This window comes from Sphaerodactylus townsendi, linkage group LG04 (assembly GCF_021028975.2).
Source record: "Sphaerodactylus townsendi isolate TG3544 linkage group LG04, MPM_Stown_v2.3, whole genome shotgun sequence".
In the NCBI taxonomy this organism is placed as follows: Eukaryota; Metazoa; Chordata; class Lepidosauria; order Squamata; family Sphaerodactylidae; genus Sphaerodactylus; species Sphaerodactylus townsendi.
The window spans coordinates 133,111,905-133,136,371 of NC_059428.1; positions in this window are offsets into that span (position 1 = coordinate 133,111,905).

Here is a 24,467-nt window from a genome sequence, read left to right on the forward strand (position 1 = left end):
AGTTTATTCAAAGTAATATTGATTAGTTTGATATGCTTTTCCTGCCAAGTCACAAATGAGACGTTCAGAAGAGGACTGCCCTGTCTGCTTCTGCGTCATGCGCTGGTATTCTTTGAGGTCTCCCATCCAAATTCTAGCCACTGTCAAGGCTGAGAGTATCTGACAGGTTCAGATTCCCCTGGCAGAGTGGGAATTGTCCCAGTCTGACACTTTAACCACTACACTTTACTGCTTCTGATATAAATACATGGAGCATAATGAGATGTCGAACACTGTTATCTGCTTTTTGGTTACAAATGGGAGGACAATGCCAAAGATGTTCATAGCAGTGAGTTTTCTTTGCTTTCTCTTCCCTCCTAGCAGCCCCTTCTAGCCTGGAGGAGAGTCACATGGATTGGTGGGCTCTAGTGAGGGGCAAGGAAGTGATAGCACCCTTCCTTCCTTTTCCCCATGTAGCTGCAGAGCAGCAGAGCAGCTACAACAAGATCCTGGTCTTCTCAGTAACTTAAGTCCACATGGTGTAGTGGTTAAGTGTGGTGAACTCTAATCTGGAGAACTGGGTTTGATTCCTCACTCCACATGAGTGGCAGAGTCTTATCTAGCAAACTGGATTTGTTTCCCTGTTCCTCCACATGCAGCTGGCTGGATGACCTTCAGCTAGTCACAGTTCTCTGTGAACCCTCTCTGCCCCACCTGCCTCTCAAGATGTCTGCTGAGGGGAGAGGAAGAGAAAAGGAGTTTGTAAGCCACTTTGAGACTCCTTAAAAAGTAGAAAAAAGCGAGTGTAAAAACCAACTCTTCTTTCTTCTCCTCCTCCAATTCCTCCTCCTCCAATTCTTCTTCTTCTTCTTCTTCTTCTTCTTCTTCTTCTTCTTCTTCTTCTTCTTCTTCTTCTTCTTCTTCTTCTTCTTCTTCTTCTTCTTCTTCTTCTTCTTCTTCTTTTTTCATTGGAATAACACATGGAGGGGAGCCATTCAGGTTCTACCATGGGAGAATTTAGGACTAAGGCAAAGTGCATTGTATTGTCAAAGGCTTTCACAGCTGAAATCACTGGGGTGTTGTGTGGTTTCCGGGCTGTATGGCCGTGTTCTAGTAGCATTTTCTCCTGACGTTTTTGTCTGCATCTGTGGCTGGCATCTTCAGAGGATCTGATGGTAGTAAAGCAAATGGAGTAGTAAAGTAAGTAAAGCAAGTGGAGTACAAAGTCCATTTTTTGGCTGGCAACAACAAAGCTAGCATTAAAAAAATAAAGAGGAGGCTATAGTATAAACAATTTATGCACACACACATATATCTCAAAGATATATACTAAACTATATACCCGTGGTGGCGAACCTTTGGCACTCCAGATGTTATGGACTACAATTCCCATCAGCCCCTTCCAACATGGCCAATTGTCCATGCTGGAAGGGGCTGATGGGAATTGTAATCCATAACATCTGGAGTGCCAAAGGTTCGCCACCACTGCTATATACTATAAACCGGTATATTATACTATAACTAAAGATGCAAACTTCTCCATGGGACCCGGAGATTTCCCAGAACTACCAATAATCTTCAGACTGCAATGGTCAGTTTCCCTGGAGAAAAGGACTACTTTATGGACTTTATGTCATTATGTTCCTATTAATGTTGTACATCAGTGAATAAATACATTCTCCAGGCGACATTGCAGGGCTTTAGGATTGCCCTTTTAGTTAACCGTAGATAACAGTATGCAACCCACGCGCAACAAACTTTGGCTATGCATGGCTATGCGCGGGTAAAGCAGCATTTTGAAGATCCATGCTTGAAAATGTGACAGCGCCCTCTCAAAAGATGTATGGAAAGTAAAGGGACAGTGTTCCCTAATTTTGGTCCCTATTGGAAGAAAATGTTAACATCTTTTTGTTTAATAGCAAAGGAGCAGCAGTGGCGTAGGAGGTTAAGAGCTCGTGTATCTAATCTGGAGGAACCGGGTTTGATTCCCAGCTCTGCCGCCTGAGCTGTGGAGGCTTATCTGGGGAATTCAGATTAGCCTGTACACTCCCACACATACCAGCTGGTTGACCTTGGGCTAGTCACAGCTTCTCGGAGCTCTCTCAGCCCCACCCACCTCACAGGGTGTTTGTTGTGAGGGGGGAAGGGCAAGGAGATTGTAAACCCCTTTGAGTCTCCTGCAGGAGAGAAAGGGGGGATATAAATCCAAACTCCTCCTCCTCCTCCTCCTCCTCCTCCTCTTCTTCTTCTTCTTCTTCTTCTTCTTCTTCTTCTTCTTCTTCTTAAGGCAACCATACAAAAATAGAACGTTCCTCTGGATGTAATTCTGCACTCAAAAAATAGTGGCAAAGTTAATGAAGTTTCTTTTTTAAAAAAGCTTCCCCCTTCCTCCAAATTTAATTCCAGTTCTCAAGATGTTTGAAAGTAACACTTCTTTGTCATTCCTCTGGGTGCTGAAATGATAGTGTAATATACCAATGGCAAGAATAGGGGGAAAAAATTCTCTTGAATATGGAAAAAAAAATCCTCCAGTGTCTCAGGTTTTCAAATGAAGAAATCCTTTTCCTCTTTGAGATATGTGTTTGTGTGCATAAATGGTTTATATTAAAAAGAGAGAGAAATGTATGTCTATTTTGTGTATTCCTTGTTGTAGTACTGACTTCTTGGGGGGGACCTGACAATGCAACAGATGCATTTTATTTGACGATAGTGTGGAAGAGGCAAAACAGAAGACCACTTCCAGTTAATTTCTATTGACATTTTTTTTCCATTTCTTGGATTATCACATTTCCTTTCCTCGGCCCTTCTCCCTTGGAGCTGGAGGAAATTAGCTGCCAATCCTCTACACTTGCTGTTTTTGATTTGGCATTATTTCTCACTCGCTCTCGTGATCTGGAAACCCAAGGAAAGGAATCAACCTTGAAAGCAGTCTTCATTAGCTGCAGATGTACATTAGTGACACATGGAGGGAGTGTCTGCCTCTTTGCCTCAGTAAGGATCCTACAAAGGGACAAAAAAAAAGACTACATAGGCTATGTGGATGAGGGAAAATCACTCCGACCTAAGTCCCATTGAAATAAAGGAGAGGAGGAGACGAGTGATCCAGTCTTTAAAATGATGGACATGAGAAGCTCAGAGTGCAGAAGAATCTCCCAGGGTGGATCCTACCTTTATTACCACTCTACAGAACAAAGTTCATTTTTGGGTGATGTTTAAAGGAAGAAACCAAGAAAATGAACAAAATTTGGCTACCAGCACTTAAAAACACTAGAATCAAGACAATGGTTAGTGAACACCACCCAGACATAGGATGTCTCCAGTCAGGAAGCAATCAAATGGATTAAAATGCCAGGCAACTTCTATGCAGATGCCCTCACTAATTGATTGAAGTCTATAAAATGTGATATGATTGAAGTCTATAAAATTATGCATGGGGTAGAAAATGTTGACAGAGAGAAATTTTTCTCTCTTTCTCACAATACTAGAACCAGGGGGCATTCATTGAAAATGCTGGGGGGAAGAATTAGGACTAATAAAAGGAAACCCTTTTTCACGCAACGTGTGATTGGTGCTTGGATGCTGCCACAGGAGGTGGTGATGGCCACTAACCTGGATAGCTTTAAAAGGGGCTTGGACAGATTTATGGAGGAGAAGTCGATCTATGGCTACCAATCTTGATCCTCTTTGATCTGAGATTGCAAATGCCTTAACAGACCAGATGCTCGGGAGCAACAGCCGCAGAAGGCCATTGCTTTCACCTCCTGCATGTGAGCTCCCAAAGGCACCTGGTGGGCCACTGCGAGTAGCAGAGAGCTGGACTAGATGGACTCTGGTCTGATCCAGCTGGCTTGTTCTTATGTTCTTATGATTATGCAACTTCATTGTTACTTACATGTGCTAAAATGGGTGGATACAATTCAACACATGCAAATAACACTTGCTAATTGCACTCTTTACACTTGCTAACCGGCAAATGGTTCTTTCTCCCACCCTGGACATTCCACAGGTATATATACGCCTCTTGCATTACTATCATCAGATCCTCTGAAGATGCCAGCCACAGATGCAGGCGACATGTCAGGAGAAAATGCTACTGGAACATGGCCCTACAGCCCGGAGACCCCACAATTCTCCAAAGTTAGTTCATTCATTTGTTCGTTCGTTCATATTCTACCTTTTCTCCTGGTTCAAATTCATAGCTTTTCTCCAAACTAAGGAGACTTCCTCCAACGGATGAGGTACTTCTATTGGAGGATGATTTAAGCTGCCCAAACTGTCATTGCTGTAATTGTTCTGAAGCCTTCCTCTTGCATCACACACCCCCGGCATGAGATTCGTGTTGGCAGAGTCATTAACACAGCAAAGGCACACCACCTGATTCAAGTCTAGATAAAGCTCTATTCAGGAGCTGACATATTTGATAGCAAAGAGGAGAGTGTGTGTGTGTGTATTAATTATATTACTAGCTGAGAGACAGGGGTCACATGTGGAGCTTCCAAGAAGAAAGAGGATATTGTCTTAAGAATAGCAATCTGGAGGCAGACAAGGAAGGATACCTAGCAGAACAGAAGGAGCTGATCTCACTGTCCAATTTACAGGGACTTCTTCTTTTATTCTTTGTACACAAGCCATTGCCTATTCCAACAATTTGTTGTATCCTACTGCTACCATCATGATTAAATGGAAAGTCCTGGGCCACGTAGAAGCATCCCAGAGCGTGGATCCCCTGTCACTAATGTTATCCTTCCTGGAAACTAGAGCCACGTTGGCTTCAGGGAGGAGCTTTGGCATTGGGGTTCCTCCCAGGTGGCTGAGGTCTTGACTCTAGTGGTGCCCCCTGCTGGTTGCCCATACCAACAGTCCAATTGAAGACGAGGGCCCTATCAAGGGAATGGGGGATCACTGATGCTAAGGATACAGAGACCACTGAAAACAGTTGTGGCCAACAGAACCTTGTGACTTGTAAAAGCCACATTGTGTTTTGTTCCCAAAGTTAATTCATGCTGGGAGTTTTCCGGACCTCAGGCAGCTGTGTGCTCTTTCAGTCATAAGAACATAAGAACATAAGAACTAGCCTGCTGGATCAGACCAGAGTCCATCTAGTCCAGCACTCTGCTACTCGCAGTGGCCCACCAGGTGCCTTTGGGAGCTCACGTACAGGATGTGAAAGCAATGGCCTTCTGCTGCTGCTGCTCCTGAGCACCTGGTCTGCTAAGGCATTTGCAATCTCAGATCAAGGAGGATCAGGATTGGTAGCCATAGATCGACTTCTCCTCCATAAATCTGTCCAAGCCCCTTTTAAAGCTATCCAGATTAGTGGCCATCACCACCTCCTGAGGCAGCATATTCCAAACACCAATCACACGTTGTGTGAAGAAGTGTTTCCTTTTATTAGTCCTAATTCTTCCCCCCAGCATTTTCACTGTATGCCCCCTGGTTCTAGTATTGTGAGAAAGAGAGAAAAATTTCTCTCTGTCAACATTCTTTATCTTTATTTTTATCTTTATTAACCTTTAATAGGCATAAATAGATCAAGATTTACACAGACACATTCTTCAGTCTCAAGTATAGTTCAGCAGCAAGAAAACAGATCACATAACCTGACGGTTGACCCCAAGGGGCTCAAATCACTTCAGATTCCTTTTTTTTAAAAAAGAAACAGCCAGAGCAAACAACAACAAATACCCCTACACATCAATGCAAAAATACAATCCAATATAAAATTGCAATAAAAATAGATCTGTTTAGCAAGTTAAAAGCAAAATGATACAGCAATAGGTATCCTACCATGCAGATTAGACAGATTGGAGACGATACCTATCTTTTATAGGAAGTTCTACGTTTGTTTTATGTATCATATTTTATATTTAAAAATTTGATTCTGTGCCAAATAATAAAAAACCAATTTGGTTTAGTGTACTGGTATAATATATATATATATATAAAAAATACAGTTAAAAGTAATAAAATGGGAATAAATTAGCACTTTAAAATGGTTGTCAGGTATAGAGCTACCATACGTGTTGTATGAGCATTGTAATCTCCAAGAAGAAAACGTATGGCAACAGTAGGGTTAGAAATTTTCCTCGCCACTAGTAAAGGGTGAATTAATCTGAGACGCGCATCTGCATTTATTTGACACTCTAGGAGGACATGGGTAAGAGAGTCAATGGAGCCACAACGACAGTGTCTTTGTTGTTTTGGAATTTGGTGATACCTTCCGTTGGTAGAGGCTGAAGGAAGACTGTTGAATCTGGCTAACATAAATGCCTGACGGTGGGCAACCGGTAAGGTAGCTGCTAGGTAATTGGCTAAAGCTCCATACTTGGGAAGGATGCCCAAAGCTCGAGGAGAACAGACTGGAATTTTGGATGAATAGAAAGCCTGGCGTTCATGGTCTTTCAGTCTGTCTTTGATTTGGCAGAAGATAAAGTTCTCATTGCTGTTTTGAAGGACAGTTAGATCTATTCCAATGCTCCTAATTTTGTTGGTAATTGCCTTGGACCATTTGGAGACGTAATTATCTTTAAGTAGGTGTACGGTAATGTCGTCATCCTTGGATCTAAAGTGGATCTTGAGCCAGAATTTTATTGTGAAAATCCAAGCTAGGGGTTTGGAGCTAATGGATGAAAGTCCACATTCAAGACACTGAGTAGTGAAGGTGATACTATTAGGGACTCCCATTACTCTTCTCAGAAATGATGCTTGGATTAGATCAATTTCTGGGTTAGAAGCGATGATCCATATGGGGATCCAGTATTAAAGAGTCTTTGGGATCACCTTTGCTTGGAAAATCTTCAGACAGCAATAGTGGATTGAAAACCCTTCCGATAATAGAATTAGGCGATACCTGATAGCAGCCCACTTTTTTTCCGGAAGTTATGGAGCTAGAGATCTTTGTAGTGACCACTGGAAATTATATTGGAAATTTGGGCCTAAATATTTAAAAGATTTGACCACAGTTAAGATGGATGTTATTGATTTTCCGTGTCATCCTGACAATGAGTTGAGAAAACTACTATTTTGGATTTTACGTGGTTAACCTTCAGTTAGTTTATATCACAGTAGTTGAAGAATGCTTTTAAATATCTCCCTTAAGACCAACTCTGGTTTGCGATAGAATAGCAATTATCATTAAATACAGTAGCAATGGAATGGGATGGCCTCCTGCTTTCGATTGGATGTCCTTCTACCGTGAGATAGTCTTACCAGGTCACATTTATATATAGGTTAAATGGGTGCCGGGGCCAGCACACACCCCTGTTTGACTCCTCTTGAGGTAGGTATTTTGTTGGAGAGTGAGCCTGAATGGTTCAATTTTACCTGGCAGGAGGTTGCACTGTACAATTTCCGAATTAGCATGAATAAGCGAGGATCCATGTCCATTCAGTCTAGTTTGGACCAGAGAAGGGTCCCTAGAGACACTGTCGAAGGCATTACTCAAGATCAAAAAATGCACTACGTGCTAGCTTCTTTTGTCCTTGGTTGAACATGTTGTCCACAAGAGAGAGATTGAGACGGGCAGTCAATTGTAGATTTCCCGGCTCTAAATCCGCCCTGTTCTGGACCTATAATCCTGTTTTTTATTTTGCCATGTCTTTACCAGTTTGCTCTCAAGATATTTTGCATAGAGTTTCCCTAAAGAGTTGATAGTAAGCTAATGGGTCTGAAGTTCTCTGGTCTGTTCGTTGGTCCTTTCTTATGGATTGGCACAATGGTTGAGTAGAGCCAAGTTTCAGGAATTATTCCATACTGGTCAATGAAGGAGAACAGCTTGACTAAAATAGGGGGGCCCTGGTCGAAGTGTGTTCCAAGAATACCTCCTGAGGATCCCGATCGGACCTGGGGCCTTATTTTTCTTTAATTGATGAATTAAATGATGTATGTCCCTCTAGTGTAGGAGATGGCCATGGCGGAATGTTGTCCCCGTCCAGTTTCTCCCATATATCAGATATCACTAGCAGGATCACGAAGGAGAACTGAGAAATAGTTGGTCCATTGGGGTTGAGGTTACATTTGCAGCAAAGTAATGATTTGGAAGGTCCGTTCACTATTGCCCAAAATTGTTTTGAGGTGTTATTAGATTTTAGGGCATCAGATAATGTTAATCCATTGAGTGATGGCAAACTGGTCTCTTTTAGTTTTGTAGTAGTGTTTGGTGTTTCACCCTTTTTCCGTTGTAGATAGGTTACTAGGGATGAGTGCGTTGGTATTATGTACGTGGTCTTAAATATAAGCTCTAACCCAGTCTTTTTGACTGGATACAGTCGTGTCCGAACCAACTTGTTTTAGGAGCCATATTGAATTGAGTGCGGCATTGCTAGTGAATGTAGTCCTAGTAGAGTATCTCAGAGAAGCATTCCATGGTAAGTGGGCTTGGATCAGAGTTAATAATCAGGTCTTTCAAATTAGGTAGAAGTGATCATTGACCAAGGTGGATGATAAGGAATTATTTGCCATCCTATAGATGACCAGTGGATTTTTTCTGTATAACTCTTTTTTTTGGTTAAGAGAGTTTTCCATAGTTGAAACTTTATTGTAGAAGCCACCAAGTTCTTCAGGGATATGAAGGGGGGAAAGTGAATTAACTTTCTATGCGTTTTCCAATCTTAGCAGAAGAGGTGGATGAGTTCTATGAAGTTAAGATTGTGCCAATTCCATAATCTATTATGCTGCATCCCCTGATGGAGAAGAAGGTAGAAGAAGCTGGCCAGAGTCAGGAAAGTGGGTGGAACCATTAAGTATTGATTTATTTACGGCCACAGACAAAAATCGATTAGAGGAAATGACCACTTTTATTTGATTTTGTATCATAGAAGTTAGTTGGATGAATTGAAGTTAAGACCGTCAGTCTCGTGCAGTTCTTGGGGATCGTTGATTCCTTTGCTTATTCTATGGCGTTAAGGTCACCCAACTTATGAGACTAAAGGTGTCAGGATATTCCATCTCTATATTTGGAAATATGTTTAAATAAATTGATTCCATTGACTAGTGAGTTAAGTGGTCTGTGTGGTTTATTTGAGGTAGGTATACATTAGTAAGTAGTAGTGGTTTTGGGCACATGTCAATGAGTAAAGTATGACCAAGAGGGATACATGGATCAAGGTGTTTCACTTTAGGGGATAGCTGATCTCTGATCAAAAAGCAGAGACCAGCTTGGCGTCCTCTAGGGTTGGATTTATAACCTAGTAAATGATAGAGGTGGAAACCTTTGAATTTAGGAGCATCCTGTGACCAGGTTTCATGTAAGAGAATACAGTCAAAGTTAGCAAAGGAAATCCATTAAAATGCAGTCTTCTCTTTGAGATACCCATCCAGCTATATTCCAAGAGGGTATACTGATATTTGGAGCTTGTGTGCTTTGGTGGTAGTGGGCGGTTTGGGCAGTCAATCCAGTTGTTCCAGTTTGTCCCAGTCCCCATTATCATTGTAGATGATGCAGCCATTGGCTGCTTTATTGTAATTAGTGTTGTAGGTTCAGAGGGGTGGCTATTTGTTTTGTGACCCTAAAATTCGTTTGTCAGGAGCTATAGTATTTTCATCCTTGTTTGCTTCATTGTAACCTAAAGATTTTAGAGCCCGGGGCAGCAGAGTGTAATTAGCATGGAAGCTGGTTTAGAGATGTTCTTTGATGTTTCCAGTCTAGCTCTGTTACCTGCTTGTTGGCTGGGCAATGGAGTTCTCAGGGAGCCTTGATGCGTCTGTCTTGCTGGGTCAATTTGAGATGGAAGCACACCACCCTCTGTAGTAGCAGATTCTAAAACAATGAGAGAGAGTTGTTGGAGATATGTTGGGAGACTTACATGGCTGCCATAGCATTCTGGAAGGTGGGGGGGCTCGTTTAGTTCTGCCAGTTCTTGAGTAGGATTTGCCAGAGTTAGATGGATGAGATTCTATCTGAAAGAACCCATACCAGGGACCTTAGGGTGATGTCCAGCTCCATCAGGTTCTTCAGTAGTCCTGGGGATTTTGGGAGTTCAATCCCGGTCTGATTGAGGTAGTTAGCTTAGTAGGAGATCCATTGACGGCCTGGTGAAGAGTTTCAGTGTCAGCTGCTGGAGGGATATTAAAAGAGCTGGCAGGGGTTGCATATCAGTTGAATTAGCTGGGAAGTTATTTAAATGACTCAAGGGAGTTGTCTGAGCCAATGAGGTTGAGTGCCTTAGAGATCATTTGATGGGAAAGTCGCCATATCTTTGGACAGTGACTCAAGTTGGCTCCATTCTTCCATAGTTTTTGTAAGGTCTGTGTAAATACCCTTTTTGGGCTGTGTATAAAGATTTAAGTTGGTGGTCTTCTGCACAGTTGATACCGTGCTGATGAGTGGGGACTTTTTAAGGTTATTAAAAACTCTTGTAATGTTGATGTCGAACTTCTGTAAATAAAAATGTCCGAGAATAAGGAGTAAGGATGGGGAATCTGCTGTATTGGTTAACAAGAGTCTCCTGTAACCCGTGCAGTGGGTAAAGAGTTAGTAAGACCTTAGTTGAGTCTCCCTTGATGTACAATCTATTAGTTGGCTCAGGGAATTTCTTGTTACTGGAAAGCTGGACCATCTATTAAGGTTCTGCTTGTTCCTGCCTATTGATATTACAATTTGATTCCTTTGTAGCACCAAGGCAAGTTGGCTTTGTTTTGATCCACAGGCAATAGGAGGGCAGTCTTGGCTTGAGGTTAATAGGTCCATTAGATTCAACCACTTGTCCACATTGATGTAGGTTCAGATTCTGGTCCACTCGGGACGTTGGGCACTTAAAATCCTTGGAAAGAAGTATTTTTTCCAATACATCTAACTTAGAGCCAATATTGCTGAATTTGGCTAGCAGCAGCTCAAAGGGAATTTAGATATTAAAATTGCTTTACTTAAGATAGGAGTTCAGTTAGCATTGACCAGACTCTCATGCGGGTCAGGTAAGGAGTTCGGCTTATTAATATAATTATTCTCACTTATCACACTTGTCTTCTTTGGAGCTAAAGGATCATTATCCAGTTGTGTTTTACAAACTCAAGGCTCAGTTGCTCATCCCAGTTGTTGGCTTTACCGGAAGAGATAAGTTATTGTTTGTTAAAGGGACCGCAACATCGGGTAAAGCTTGCTCAAAGGCTGCAAATCTGTTTGATTGTTCCAAATCTTCACAGAGGTCAGTCCCTGTGTTTTTTGGCATAAAATGGTCAATTCTGGTTTGTTTGTTTTGCTTCTGGGTTGTTTGATTAGGTGAGGGTTAGTATTTTCATACTAATGTCTGTCAACATTTTCTACCCCATGTGGAATGAATGCACTACTGGATTTCTAGTCCTGTGGAATGAATGCACTACTGGATTTCGATCCCACCATAGCACTTCCAAACTAGGTAAGCAATAAGGCTGGTATTCTTCTGAGCCAAGGAGAAGTTTATTCCAACAGAAATTTAACGAAATGGGCTCCTAGATTCTAGTCAGTGTATAAAAAGCGAAGACGCTGCTGTTTAAAATAAAGACATTTCATGATGTAACCGAGAAATCCCTCCCTGAGCTCACGGATTAGAATTTATGGCTTCTATCCATTTTTTAATTGAAATGCAATATCAAAGTCTAAAGCATTACAGCTGCATTTCCTGACCTTTAAACGGAAAACGTCCCTTTCGGCTGCAGACCTAAAGCACGTTTGAAAGCGTTTCTTTCTCTGAGGACAAATAAATAAATAAGGAGCATATTGCTCTGGGATGATGTGAATTTCCAATGCTGGACCCAATTATTTTAATTGAAGAAAATGTCATCCCTTATTACCGGTACACATATGTGAAGCTGCCTGTTATTGAATCAAACCACTGGCCTATCCAGGTCGGTATCGTCTGCTCTGACTGGCAGCTGTTCTCTCGGGTCTCCGGCTCAGTTTTCCCATCACCTTCTGACTGTTAAGCGGAGATATTTGGGACTGAAGTAGGGACTTCCTGCACGCAACGTAGAGGCCTTTCCATTAAACCGCGGCCCTTCCCCGAACCAGAACTTTCATAATGTAGCGGCTGAGTCACTAGGAAACAATTCTCTCACCCTACTAAGGAATTCAATAACTGCTCTGCCCAACTTCTACTGGGCAGGAAAACACCTCTTAATTGTCGAGTTTTAGTTAGACAGAAGGACTGGAGTAAATGGTCTCTGGTTATTACCTGCCAGATGTTTCAACAGGTGTCCTGTAGACCCATCTGAAGAAGCTGATGCTTGAGGATTGTTGTCTCCTTTCAACGCTCACCTTACCTCCCAGTCTCCAGACTTTTTGAAGTGTTCAGCACGTTTCTATTCAATAACATTCACTGGGCCATTCCACACAGGCCTCGCCAGCAGGGGTGCGCTGGCATACTTGCTGCCGTTCGCATGGTGCCCTGCAAATGGCCCCGGTGACCCAGCAGCCCATGGGGGCCGCATTTGGATGGGCACGCCAGCACAGATCCCTCTTACATTGGTCGAATCCCCACTACCGTCTTAGCCAGGTTTCAGAACACAAACTGACCATGTTTGAGGGACGACCTCCCCGGTCGAATCCCCACTACCATCTTAGCCAGGTTTCAGAACACAAACTAAGCAGGTTTGAGGTTGCTTGTGTTCTGAAACCTGGCTAAGACGGTAGTGGGGATTCGACCATTGTCTCCCGGCTGCTGTCACAATGGAGAAGCCAGGGGACATGCCTCTGTGGCCATGGCAATGCCTCCAGGGCTGGAGGACAGGAGGCATGTCCCCTGGTCTCTCCAGAGTGACAGCGGCCAGGGGACAAGGTAAGAGGGATTTGCGCCGGCGTGGGGAAAATGATGGCATCCACCCGGTGCCATTCGCTCGGCACCGGGTGGATGCTGGTGTTTTCCAAAAGACTCGCTCATTGAGCGAGTTCAAAAAATGCCATTGTGGGGGGAAATGCACCACTGACACTGCACTCCAGTTAACCCCCACAATGGAGTTTTTACCAGCCCCACGCTGGTCTATCTGGCCTGTGCGGAACGGGGCACTGCTTCAGCTCCCATCCTGTTCACCACATCTGATTTTTTGATGATCATACAATAGTTTGTTGATTGGCATTTGTCGTGTTGGCTTTCATGCATTTAAAATGTGGTTTTGTTATGACTGTTTTGGTTTGATAGCAGACCGTGACGCTCCTGAGGTCAGAGGGGTGGGATATGAATTTTGTAAAATCAAATAGACAATGTAAGTCTGCTTCACTGTGTTCCTTCACTGTATTTCTTTCTAACCATAAATGCAATGAAGTGCAATTTGATTTCCCACATGTACATTCTCATACAACCTGATCACGTTCTACTCCCCCACACTTTGCTGTGTGATTAACAGAAAATTAGATCATCCCTAAATCATATGAATCAGTTATCAATTAATGCTGTGTTTCAATAAATCCACACCCTTCCATGTTCATCTAAGTAGTCCTTAGTGATAATAAATGGCTCTTGATCAATTTGAATTGGTAGTATCTGGGTGCATGCGCTGTTAGGAAAACCCTGAAGCAAATTAGTTTGGCAGGCATTCCTGGCTGTTTGGCGTGGACCAAACAGATTGGGCGATTGTCTCAGATTTGATTTGACACCTTCAACTGTGGCATGTTCAACTGTGTTGATAACGACATTTGCAACCATCCTGAATCTGTTGCGATCTCAATGGAGTTTCTCGTGGACCTTGCTATTCAAGTAAATTGATGAGGTGTGGCAGAGACTATAAATATGAATGTCTACTAAAAGGTCTTGAATCTATGTATACATTATTATTTTATTTTATTTTTGTTTACAGCCCATCTGAGAAACAATGCCCAGTTGGCACTGCTAAAACAAAGAACCCCCCACCCCCACCCCATCATGCATTAAAACAAGGGCAATGCATACAAGCAATAGAATAAAACAGAATTGCAAAATTCGTTTAAAAATATAAAAGCCGCATAAGAACCCAGGAAGAATCCTGCTGGATCAGACCAGTGGTCCTTGTAGTCCAGCATTCTGTCTCACATTGTGGCCAACCAGCTCCTCTGGAGGTCCAACATCAGGGCATCAAGGCTGAGGCCTTCCCGTGTTGCCACCTCCTTATACTGGTATTCAGAGCTTTATTGCCTAAATCATTGAATCATAGTATCATAGAGATGGGAGGGAACATGCAGGATCAGCCTAAAACGGTGATGGCGAACCTATGGCACGGGTGCCAGAGGTGGCACTTGGAGCCCTCTCTGTGGGCACGCGCACAGAGTTCGTCATGTGGGGGGCAGAAAATCACCCCCCCACACACACACACACATCTAGGTTGGCTTGGGCCACTGAGCACGACATGCGTGCGCTGCGGTGAGCAGGGAGGACTCGGCTGGCAGGCCTGGTGCCTGTGCTCCGGGTGGCTGCTGCACGAGGGGCGGGCGCAGAGGAAGCAGAGATGCTAGAGAGGCTCAGAACGGTGCACGTGGGACTTGCTGGAGGCTAGAGCAGGCTGGCCCCTGCTTGAGCGGGTGGGGCGGAGGAAGAGGGAGCCAACCGGTTTTTTCTAAACTAAAACCTCAGCATTCAGGTTAAATTGCCGGGTTGGCACTTTGCGATAAATAAGTGGGGTTTGGGTTGCAATTTGGGCACTCGGTCTCAAAAAGGTTCGCCATCACTGGCCTAAAACATCCCTGGCATGTGTTCAAGATGCTGCTTAAAGAATGCCAGTGAAAAGGGAGCTCAACACCAGCTTAGGCAGCCAGCTCTATGGCTGAACTGGTCTTGTGGTATTTCCTTCCCCCCTATCCAGCTGATACCTTGCTACCCATAACTTAAATCCATTATTGTGACTCTGCTGCCAACAGAAACCGCTCCCTGCTCTCCTCTAAGTAACAGTCCTGAAAATACTTAAAGAGATCAGTCACGTCTCCCACCCCCCCATCTCCTCTTTTCCAGACTGAACATTCCCAGGTCCCTCAGCCTTTCCTCGTAGGGCTTGGTCTCTAGGCCCCTGATCAACCCTGTCACTCTCCTCAGCACCTGCTCCATTCTGTCCACATCCATTTTGAAGTGAGGCCAGAACTGTTCACAGTACTCCAGGTGCCACCTGACCAATGTGGTGTACAGCGGAACTATCACATCTTGCAATTTGGATGTTATGCCTCTGTTGAGACACCCCAAAACCGCATTAGCCTTTTAACTGCTGCATCACACTAGCTGATCATAATTATTCGACAGTCCACCCCTACCCAAAATGTTATTCACACATGGTGGTGCTGAGAAGTGTATCTTCCCATTCAGTAGGCGTGATTCTCTTTTTTGTTACAGATATAAAACTCTGCATTTATCCTTTACACCCAGAGGCATAGCTGGGCCATACTGTGCCTGGTGTGCACCCTGTGTTTTCCGCCCCTGCTTACCACACTTACCTTAGTTCAGCCTGGAAAAGCGGCCTGTTCCCTTCAGGCTGAAAACGGCCTAGTGGGAACTACATTTACCATGAGACCTTGGGGCTTGCAAGGTCTCCTGGGAAGTACAGTTCCCACCAGGCCTTTTTCAGCCTGAAGGGAACAGGGCACTTCTTCAGTCTGCACTGTTTCACGAAGGTAAGTGTGCGTGGGCACCAAGGGGAAGCAGGAGGGGGTGCCGTGGGGGGGCGCACCCCCCCCTGGTAGCTGTACCTCTGTTTACATCTGCCCCCTTTCCCAGTGTGTTCAGATTACATTGAATTCTATCTCTATCTTCTGGGAATATTCACTACTCAATTCCTTTGGCAGTGAGTTGTGCTTTTTAATCACTCGTGCAAAAAAATTTTTTTTCCCTTTTTTCTGTCTTGGTATAATCCATGCAACGTACAGTGTGACGAAACTGAAATACAAAGTTGGAAAGCAATGCAGCAAAAACAGTAGAATGCACAAAGTAAACAGGGCAATAGAAATTGCTTAAAATTGTTATCATAATATGCTTATATGGAAGCAGGAGGGGATTGGGGATGGCAGGAGTTGGCCTGCAGGGAGGGCAGGGGGTGGGGCTCAGCGGCAGGTGGCCCAGGAGCCGGCCTGCTGCCACAGTGCCAATCCGAGTCCTGCCCCAAGCCCCACCCTCCCCCTGCCTCCTTGCTGACTCCCTGTCTCCTGTAAGTGGGGGGGGGGATGTGGAGAGCCGGGCAGGGGGGCACAGGGAGGTGGTCATGTCCCTGGATGCAGTTTAGCCCCGGTACGGCACTGCATGAAGCTGTCTTGTACTGAACCAGACCATTGGTTTATTGAGGTCAGTCTTGCCTACTCCAGTGGTGGCGAACCTTTGGCACTCCAGATGTTATGGACTACAATTCCCATCAGCCCCTGCCAGCATGGCCTATTGGGCAGCCTATGGCACCTCAGATGTTCATGGACTACAATTCCCATCAGCCCCTGCCAGCATGGCCAATTGGCAGGGGCTGATGGGAATTGTAGTCCATAACATCTAGAGTGCCAAAGGTTCGCCACCACGGGCCTACTCAGACTGGAAGCAGCTCTCCGGGGTCTCAAGCAGAGGTCTTTCACATTACCAAGTGCCTAATCCTGTCAATTGGAGATGTCGGGGATTGAACTTGAGACCGTCTTCATGCCATGCAGATGAGAGCCAGTGTGATATAGTGAAGGGTGATTAAGGGTGGTGGACTCTTGTCTGGAGAACCCGGTTTGATTCCCCACTCCTCCACATGAAGTCTGCTGGGTGACCTTGGGCCAGTCACGGTTCTCTCTGAAATCTCTCAGCCCCTCCTACCTCAAAAGGTGTCTGGTGTGGGGAGGAGAAGGGAAAGCATTTGTAAGCCTCTTTGAGACTGCTTACAGTTGAGAAAAGCAGGGTATAAATCCTTTTAAAAATATTTTTAATTGATATTTTGGAATTGTTACAGATTTATATTGTACATCTTATATTTCATCCTCCATATCCTTTCCCCCCTTTTTTTCTCTCCCTCCCCCCTCTTCTTTTCTTCTTTAGATGTGCAGCAGCAGGTCCATTCTTTTCAACCTTCTTGTCCATTTTTCTTCTGTAATTCCAATTTCGTTTAACCAGTCTTTCAATTCCATCCAGATCCACTTCATATCTTTTTGTTTTTCTTGCCATATTTGGTTTCTTGACATTATGTCCAAAATTTCTAATTGTATTTGCTCCCATATATATTCCAACCATTTCTGCATTGTCCAGATTAGCAGGGTGTAAATCCAAACTCTTTTTCTCCCTACCACCAAGTCACAATCACAATCACAATCACAATCACCTTTATTGGCATCAGGTATCAGGTATCAGACAGTGGTTACTACCACTAAGTCATGGGCCCATCCCAATAAAAAAACTTGACTATCTCTAATACCCTCCAAAGATGGCAAAAGGGGAAAAGGCCATTAAGTAAGAATACATAATCTGTAAACTTTTTTTACAACCTTTTTATTATGCTGGACAAGTCTTTTAGTTAACAGAAAGCAATATCACCAGGTTATTCTCAAGTATTATGAATTTTTCCAGAGGTGTGTGTTGAAACATCTTCCATGAAAATGTAATCCTGTTTCTTTGGGAATGTAGGATCTGGTAAGAAGAAACTGCTCTTTGAACATAATCAAAAGATTAGCCAGCTCCATGTCTGTCTGCTATGGAAGACTTCTATGCAGTGCCGGTTCTAGCATGTTTGAATCTTTCCAGGCTTTAATGTTTCTGCTCTCACTGGGTTTCCATAATTGTAGTAGACATCTGTGCTTTTTAGTGAGTCTGTTTTTCAGGAAATCTGGAATCTTCAAAGACCAGTCAAGGCTTTTTAGTGACTGAGATGAACACCCGGTGGGGGGCGGGAGGGCATCATTTGTTGGAGATTCTGTTGTGCAAGCTTTACTGAAGCAAATGGGGATGACATATGATCCCAGAGTAAGTCTGGCCACAACCACATGGCCGATCAGAAAATTGTAGAAACTGGAGAAACAGGAGTGATCAAGCGCAGCCCGTGGCTCAACCATTGTGGGCGGGAGGGCTCAGGCACAAGCTGCGATGCCGCCCAAGAAAGGACGGCCACACGGCCTCAGGACCCGGCCCACGCGAAGGGCCTACCGAGGGGTCGTGGGAGCTTACCTCGGCTTCCATCGGTCACAGGAGGGGACATCTGGCCCTCCGTTCTCCGAGATGACTCTACTGCGTTATCTCGCCCATCTCTGGTCTCAAGGGCGGGCGGCCAAGACCATGTGTCTCCACATGGCAGCAGTATCCTTTTGCTGCAAGGCAGCGAGTGTGGCGGATTCGACTGAGTCCTTCCTGGCTCGGCTGGCAATTAAAGGCTGGAGAGGTCCAGCCCCTACAGGACCAACAGGTGGCACCCAATCTCCCTGAAGCTCCTGACACAACTGGGGGCAGCCCTGCTGCATATATTCACCTCCCATTACTAGGCAACTCTTTTCCAGGCAGCCTTTAGTCTGGCCTTTTTCGGGGTGGGGGAAGTGGCAACCGTGTCCCAGGGGGTGGCCCCGTGCCCCTCCTCTTTGAGGATGTGCAAGTCATGGGCGGCACCTTGGGCATCACACTACAGTGGTCCAATATGGATCAAGGGGCTAGGGGGACCCATCTCACCCTGCGAGCATCATGGCCGACTACCTGGCAGTCTGCCCCAATCTGCCAGGCCCCCTGCTTCTGCACAGGAATGGCATGTGTCTGTCCCACTACCAGATGACAGAGGTTCTGAGGAGTTGCCTAGCCACACTGGGGCATTCGCCATCCTCATATGGCCAATTCCTTCAGAATTGGGGCGGCATCCACAATGGCGACCTTGGGCTTCCCCGCCAACAGGATCATGGCACTCTGAGGGTTACAAGACCTATGTCAGACCACTTACCCTGGCCTGACACATTGGCTGGCATTCCGGCTCCTAACTTCCCCTTCTTTTCGCTAGTCCCTGCAGGTCCCACAAAAGTCATTTGGGTGGTCGACACAGCATTGTCTTCTTGGAAGCTAATTAGAAGACAGCATTGCCTTCTTGGCAGCTAAGTACACGGCTTCTTCTGGCTGGGAGTGGGACCTGGGGATCCATTGCCGGATGAGGATCTTGTGGTTTGGGACAAGGGGCATGCCGTGGCATGACCTGCTTCCACTTCTTCGCATCAAGCTTTGGACCTGCGGCCCTCCACACGTGCTGGTTATTCAACTGTGAGAGAATGACAACCCTGCAGTTTGGCAGGTCCAGCTGCTTCAACCAATCATTGCGGACATTGGCACGTTGCACCAGCTCGTGCCCGGGACAATGCTCTTTTGGTCACACCTCCTGGAACGCCGCATTTGTCATCTGGCATTGGAACCTTGCTGGGTGGACTGGGCAAGGGAAAGGACCTGCAGGGCAGTGGCACGTTTTATACGGGGTTGGGGGGGCGGAGGTCCCACATCATGACATTTCATTCTGGCAGCAGGCATTTACATCAGATGGGGCCCACCTGTCGGAGGGGGATATGGACCTTTGGTTACATAGCCTGAGATCAGAACTGTGATTGGCTGGGCGTTTAGGGAGTGGTTGGCAGGAGTGGGGGGTTGCCCCCTCACTCTCTGACAGGTTGCGCATGGGGAAGAGGGAACTGCGGGACCTCTCCTGTTGGAACACTCCGTTAAGGGGCAAGGGTGAAGTGAGCCCAAGGTCAGGACGCCCGGCAGGGGCTACGAGGCTTGTGCCCTAGCAACAGATTGGAACAGGTGCCAGGAAGGGGTCCATTGGTGAACTGGCACCCCCTGCTCCAATCTTGCCTGTCACGGTCAATTTCTCCAGCAGGCAGGCTGAGGAATTTGCTTGCCTCTGGGAAACAGCACTTGTGCTGCCCAGATGGTTGGCTCACCCCCCATGCTCACTCCAATTGGCTTCCTGTTAACTCCTTGCCAATACATATATCTGGCTATGGCCAAATATTTACCCACAAAGGAATGTGTAGTTTCATTATTCAACCAAGAAGAGGTGCACAAAGTCTTGGGCCAGCAGGGTCCCGCCTTGGCCCGCAAAATTGCTTTCTAATTGGGCACAAATGAATTTTGCTAATCAAGCCACAGCATACATCTCATAGTAAGCTATCATAAGAACATAAGAAGGACCCTGATGCATCAGATTAGTGGTCTATCTAGACGAGCATCATGTCTCACACTGTGGTCAACCAGTTCTTCTGGAGATCCAGCAACAGGGCATGGAGGCTGAGACCTGCATAAGAACATCAGAAGAGCCCTGCTGGATCAGACCAGGAGCCAATTTAATCCAGCAGCCTGTCTCATACAATGGCCAACCAGCAACAGGGCATAGAGTCCAGGACCTTCCCTCGATGTTGCCTCCTGGCACTGGCAGTCAGGAGTTGATTGCCCCTGAACATGGAAATTATTTTCTTTGTTCATTCTGGGTAATGGAGAGAATCTATAGAGAAAAATGTTATATGCCAAGGTAAACTAAAAAAACGACATCAGTATCATTCTGCCAAAGGGGAGGAGAACTTTACTCCTCCTCACGTTTCTGGGTTAAATGTGTGATGATAAAACACTCATCTGAAATCAAGCAAGCAATTTGTGCACAAAGAAATTTGTGCATAAAGTGCCATTGTAACCCCCATGCTCAGAATGGGTTGACCCAGAAAGGGGTGGAGGCTCAAAGTAGCAGAAGGCTGCAGAGCTCATGTAGTTTGGAGGAGACAAGGCTACCAGACTCGGACCATGGTTTGTATAAGCCCTTAACACCTTGTTAAGGTAACTGCAATGTTGTTGGGAACTAGTGGGAAGGTAGTTGTTTATTTTTGCTATGCTGTAAATGTTGGAGTTTATTGTTTCAGGGTTTTTTATGTTTGTAATGGGTGAGAGTTCTCCTGGAAACCTTCATCATGTTGAATCCTGTTCACCAAGCCCTTGGAGTCTTCAGGAGCCAACCCACTTGCAAAGAAGAATTGGACTTGGCAATATCAGAAGACTGTAAATATAAGGGCTTGAAAATGCAACCTGAACAGGACCTTGAAGTGTGATGTTAAATGTTGATGTTATATGTTAAGAAAAGAAACCATTTTGTTTTTAAAATTTGTTGTTGCAAACTCATTCCAAGTTCTGCCCCACAGAACCCACAGATAGAGGTTACACCATCAAGTCACATCTGGCCTACAGCAACCCAGGGGGGTGGGGGTTTCAAGGCAAGAGATTAACAGATGTGGTATCCTTTGGTGGTCTCCCAACCCTGCTTAGCAGCTGAGATCTGATGGGATCAGGAAGTTCTATGGAAACTGCTTTCATTTGGTAAATGGTTCTCTGGATTCACCTAAGGAATCTGAGGAAAGAAAGGCCTTGTCTTGCTGCCCTTATCTAGCGGAAGAGAGTCTGTTTGCCAAATTGATATTATGCATGCCATGGTCAACCTTCATTCTCCTTACGCCTGACAAGTAATGCTACACATCCTGGGCTGAGTTGGGAAACAAAGAAGGGTATTTTTGCGATGGCCCGTGGCGCTCACTGTAGCCCCTTTTGTGCGGCAGGCATGCTCAGTGCCAGTTCGAAAGTAATTATTCCCCCACTGGCAAGGATGTAAGTAAGATAACAAACATGTGCATGTTGTTCCTCAAACTATATTTTTTTTATCAGCAGCAACATTTAAACATCTCAGAGCATAATGCATAAAACTATGGGGAAATGAAAAATGTCAGAATGTGAAAATATAAAGTAATTGCCACCTAGAGAGAAGGTGCTGCACAGTGGAAGAGGGGGGTGGGTTTGGCAACCCATGAAGAGTAGACAGAACACTTCCCAGCAGGGTTTGAGAAGGAGCAAAAACAATAAAATATATTTGGAGCTTCATCTTCTGCTATAATAACTTAGTTTCAGCCTTCTGTGTATTTAACGGGGAATTCAAAACTTGCCTTCACTACAGAGCCTCTGCTAATGAACAGAGGGTCTCTTACAGGCAGGAGGTTCCCGAGAGTTCCCTTCAACTGCAGCAGTGCCCTGGGGTCTGAAATGGTTAGCTTTCGTTTTTCTCTGGCCTTTTTTTTTTTAATGGGGGAAGGCGTGGAGGTAGTATTCCATCCCCTTTCCTTGTCAGAGGCAAAGCAGCCTTATCAGTGTTCTGGCAAATAAGTGTTAAAAGCACTGGAATGGTAGATAAAAATGCATTGGCTCTTTCTCTCACTGCATAATTTGTAGCCAAAGTTCAAGAGCATTTTTGTCTTCTCGAATCTTTCCTTCGGCCTGATAAACAGTAAGAGTGTTTAGGGAAAGAAATCTTCATTCTCCAGTCTCTCCACCCACAGACTACATATATCCAAAGTAGGGATGCCAGCGTCTCGATGGGACCTGGGGATCCCCAGAAGTTACAGCTAATTTCTCTTGGAGAAAACGGATGCTTTGGAGGGTAGACCTTGTGGCTGTCAGACTCTCGAACGTGGAAATAACAGAGACCGTAGGAAAGTCCAAAAGCAGTTTATTCCTTGCGAAGAGTAACAATGTAAAGCAGGATCTGAGCTAGAGAGCTCAGATCCAGGACTTATATCTTTTAATCCCCCCCGTTTCGCCCCAGACCAAATGTCCATTACAGTTTCTACTACAAAGCTACAAAGGACCTGGGAACCTTTCACGCCTCTTTGAAGATGGGCTGGCGCCAGTAGATTGCCAACAGGAGATTGCTAGGAAGGGAAGAGGGAAACAGGAAAAGAATTGCAAATCACACACAGCAAGACTTCAAGGTACTGACAGGCATGGTCCTGACAGTGGCATTGTACCCCACCAAAGCCTTCCCCAAATCTCTAGGAGTTTCCCAGCCTGGGGAGTGAAGCCAAACTTCTCTACTTCCAGACTCCTGATCTGCAGTGGGAGTGTGAAATGGCTAAACCAACCCTCCTATTTTCCATCAACGAAGGGGTGTTCCAGCAGTGAAAAAGTCCCTTTGGGCCTACCATACCATCCCTGATCTTATGGCAGACTGTGTTAATCTAAAAGGGTAGGATTGCCAGATACACCCTGGCAGCCAGCAAAGGCTGGAGGTGGAAACCTTATTGGCAGAAAACTGAGTCCTAGACCTTTGTTGCTGGCTACATTTCAACATCACTTCCTGTGTACTAGAAGTGGAATCATGTCACCAGCTATGAGGGGACACTCTGGAATTTTGGCAAAATGCTATCCTAGAAGGCATTTTTACCATAGAGTTTTCACCCAAGCGTCCACACTTCGCCATCAAGTGGTGATGTCACTTCCAGGGAGGGCTGGAAATGATGTTGATGTGTGGCTGGAGATAGAGACCTAGACCTCAGTTTGCTGTTGGTGATAAGTCCCTCTCTAGTCAGCTGAACTTTGCTGAGGGAGGAGTCCCAAGGTTAAGTCTGGCAACCCTAAAAAAAGCATAAACAATTGAAAAAGAGTAAGGGAGCCTGAATACAGAAGTTGACTACTGCAGTAGAATTGAAGTGAAGTGTTTGGGACTACACAAGTCCAAATGTTTGAAGTTTCCTATATTGGCATGGCTGCTTATTTAATAAATACTGCCTTCATTAGTGAAGCAAGCCAACAACTGATACCTAACCTTTTCAATCTAATAGATATACCAGAGCTCTCCAGGAAGGTGCCGTCGACCGCTGAAGTCACATTTTCCTTGGCCTGCTGGCCTGGAACACTATGAGCCTCAGCCTCAGCAAATGGAGGTCTAAACTGATACATGATACATGAACCTATTTCTCCCTTGTCACCAATGGCCTTCTTCTCCTGATAGCAAATTGATTTTGAGAATCATATCGCCTGTTCTGCCATGGGTGGCAAGCAAAGGACAGAGGGCCGAACTATGCCCTTCGGTATAATCACTTTTCTGACGTGTTTCGTTTTAAATAGATCCTTAATTGCATCTTGTGACAGAGCTGACAGGGGGTCTCTCTCTCTCTGAGCCATCTTCATTAATAACTTTCTCTCCATTTTCCAAATCGTTGGACGCTATGCATGTCCTATTGATTTTCTTTTCCAAAAAGGATAGCATTTTTAGGGTCGGGAACGTAGAGGTTTCCCAAACTGATTCGGTCATGATCTGCATCCTGATTTCTGGTTTCAACGCACACTGCAGGTGCCACATTTATACCAATGTCTTTGTATTTTTTGCCCAGGGCTAGTAGCTATGGTAAGGAGACCAAACTTGTTTCCTTGTCGACTCTTCCAGCTAAGGTGGCATGCACAACAGCCTTCCAGAGAAAACCCTGCCACTGCACCACAGCAGGATTTGGTCTTAATGGAAGCCGACTCCCCATTCCTTGTGACAGACCCATTGGTTTACCTAGTCAGGTATTGTTCATTCTGCCTTATCTCAAGCAGAGATATTTCCTAGATTTGTTACCTGAGGCTATTTTTCCACCCTAGAGATGTGAAGGGCTGAATCTCATCATGCCATAGATTTTCTCAGTGACTCAACTACGGTTTCTCCCCTGCCTCAATATGTCCTCAATAGTTTAGGCTCTTTCCATGAACACCAGCTTCCTTTTCTGTAACCCCAGCAAACTAGACCTTTTTTTCCCTTATAGACATATATAGACATATAAGAGTGGGGGGAGAGAGAGAGAG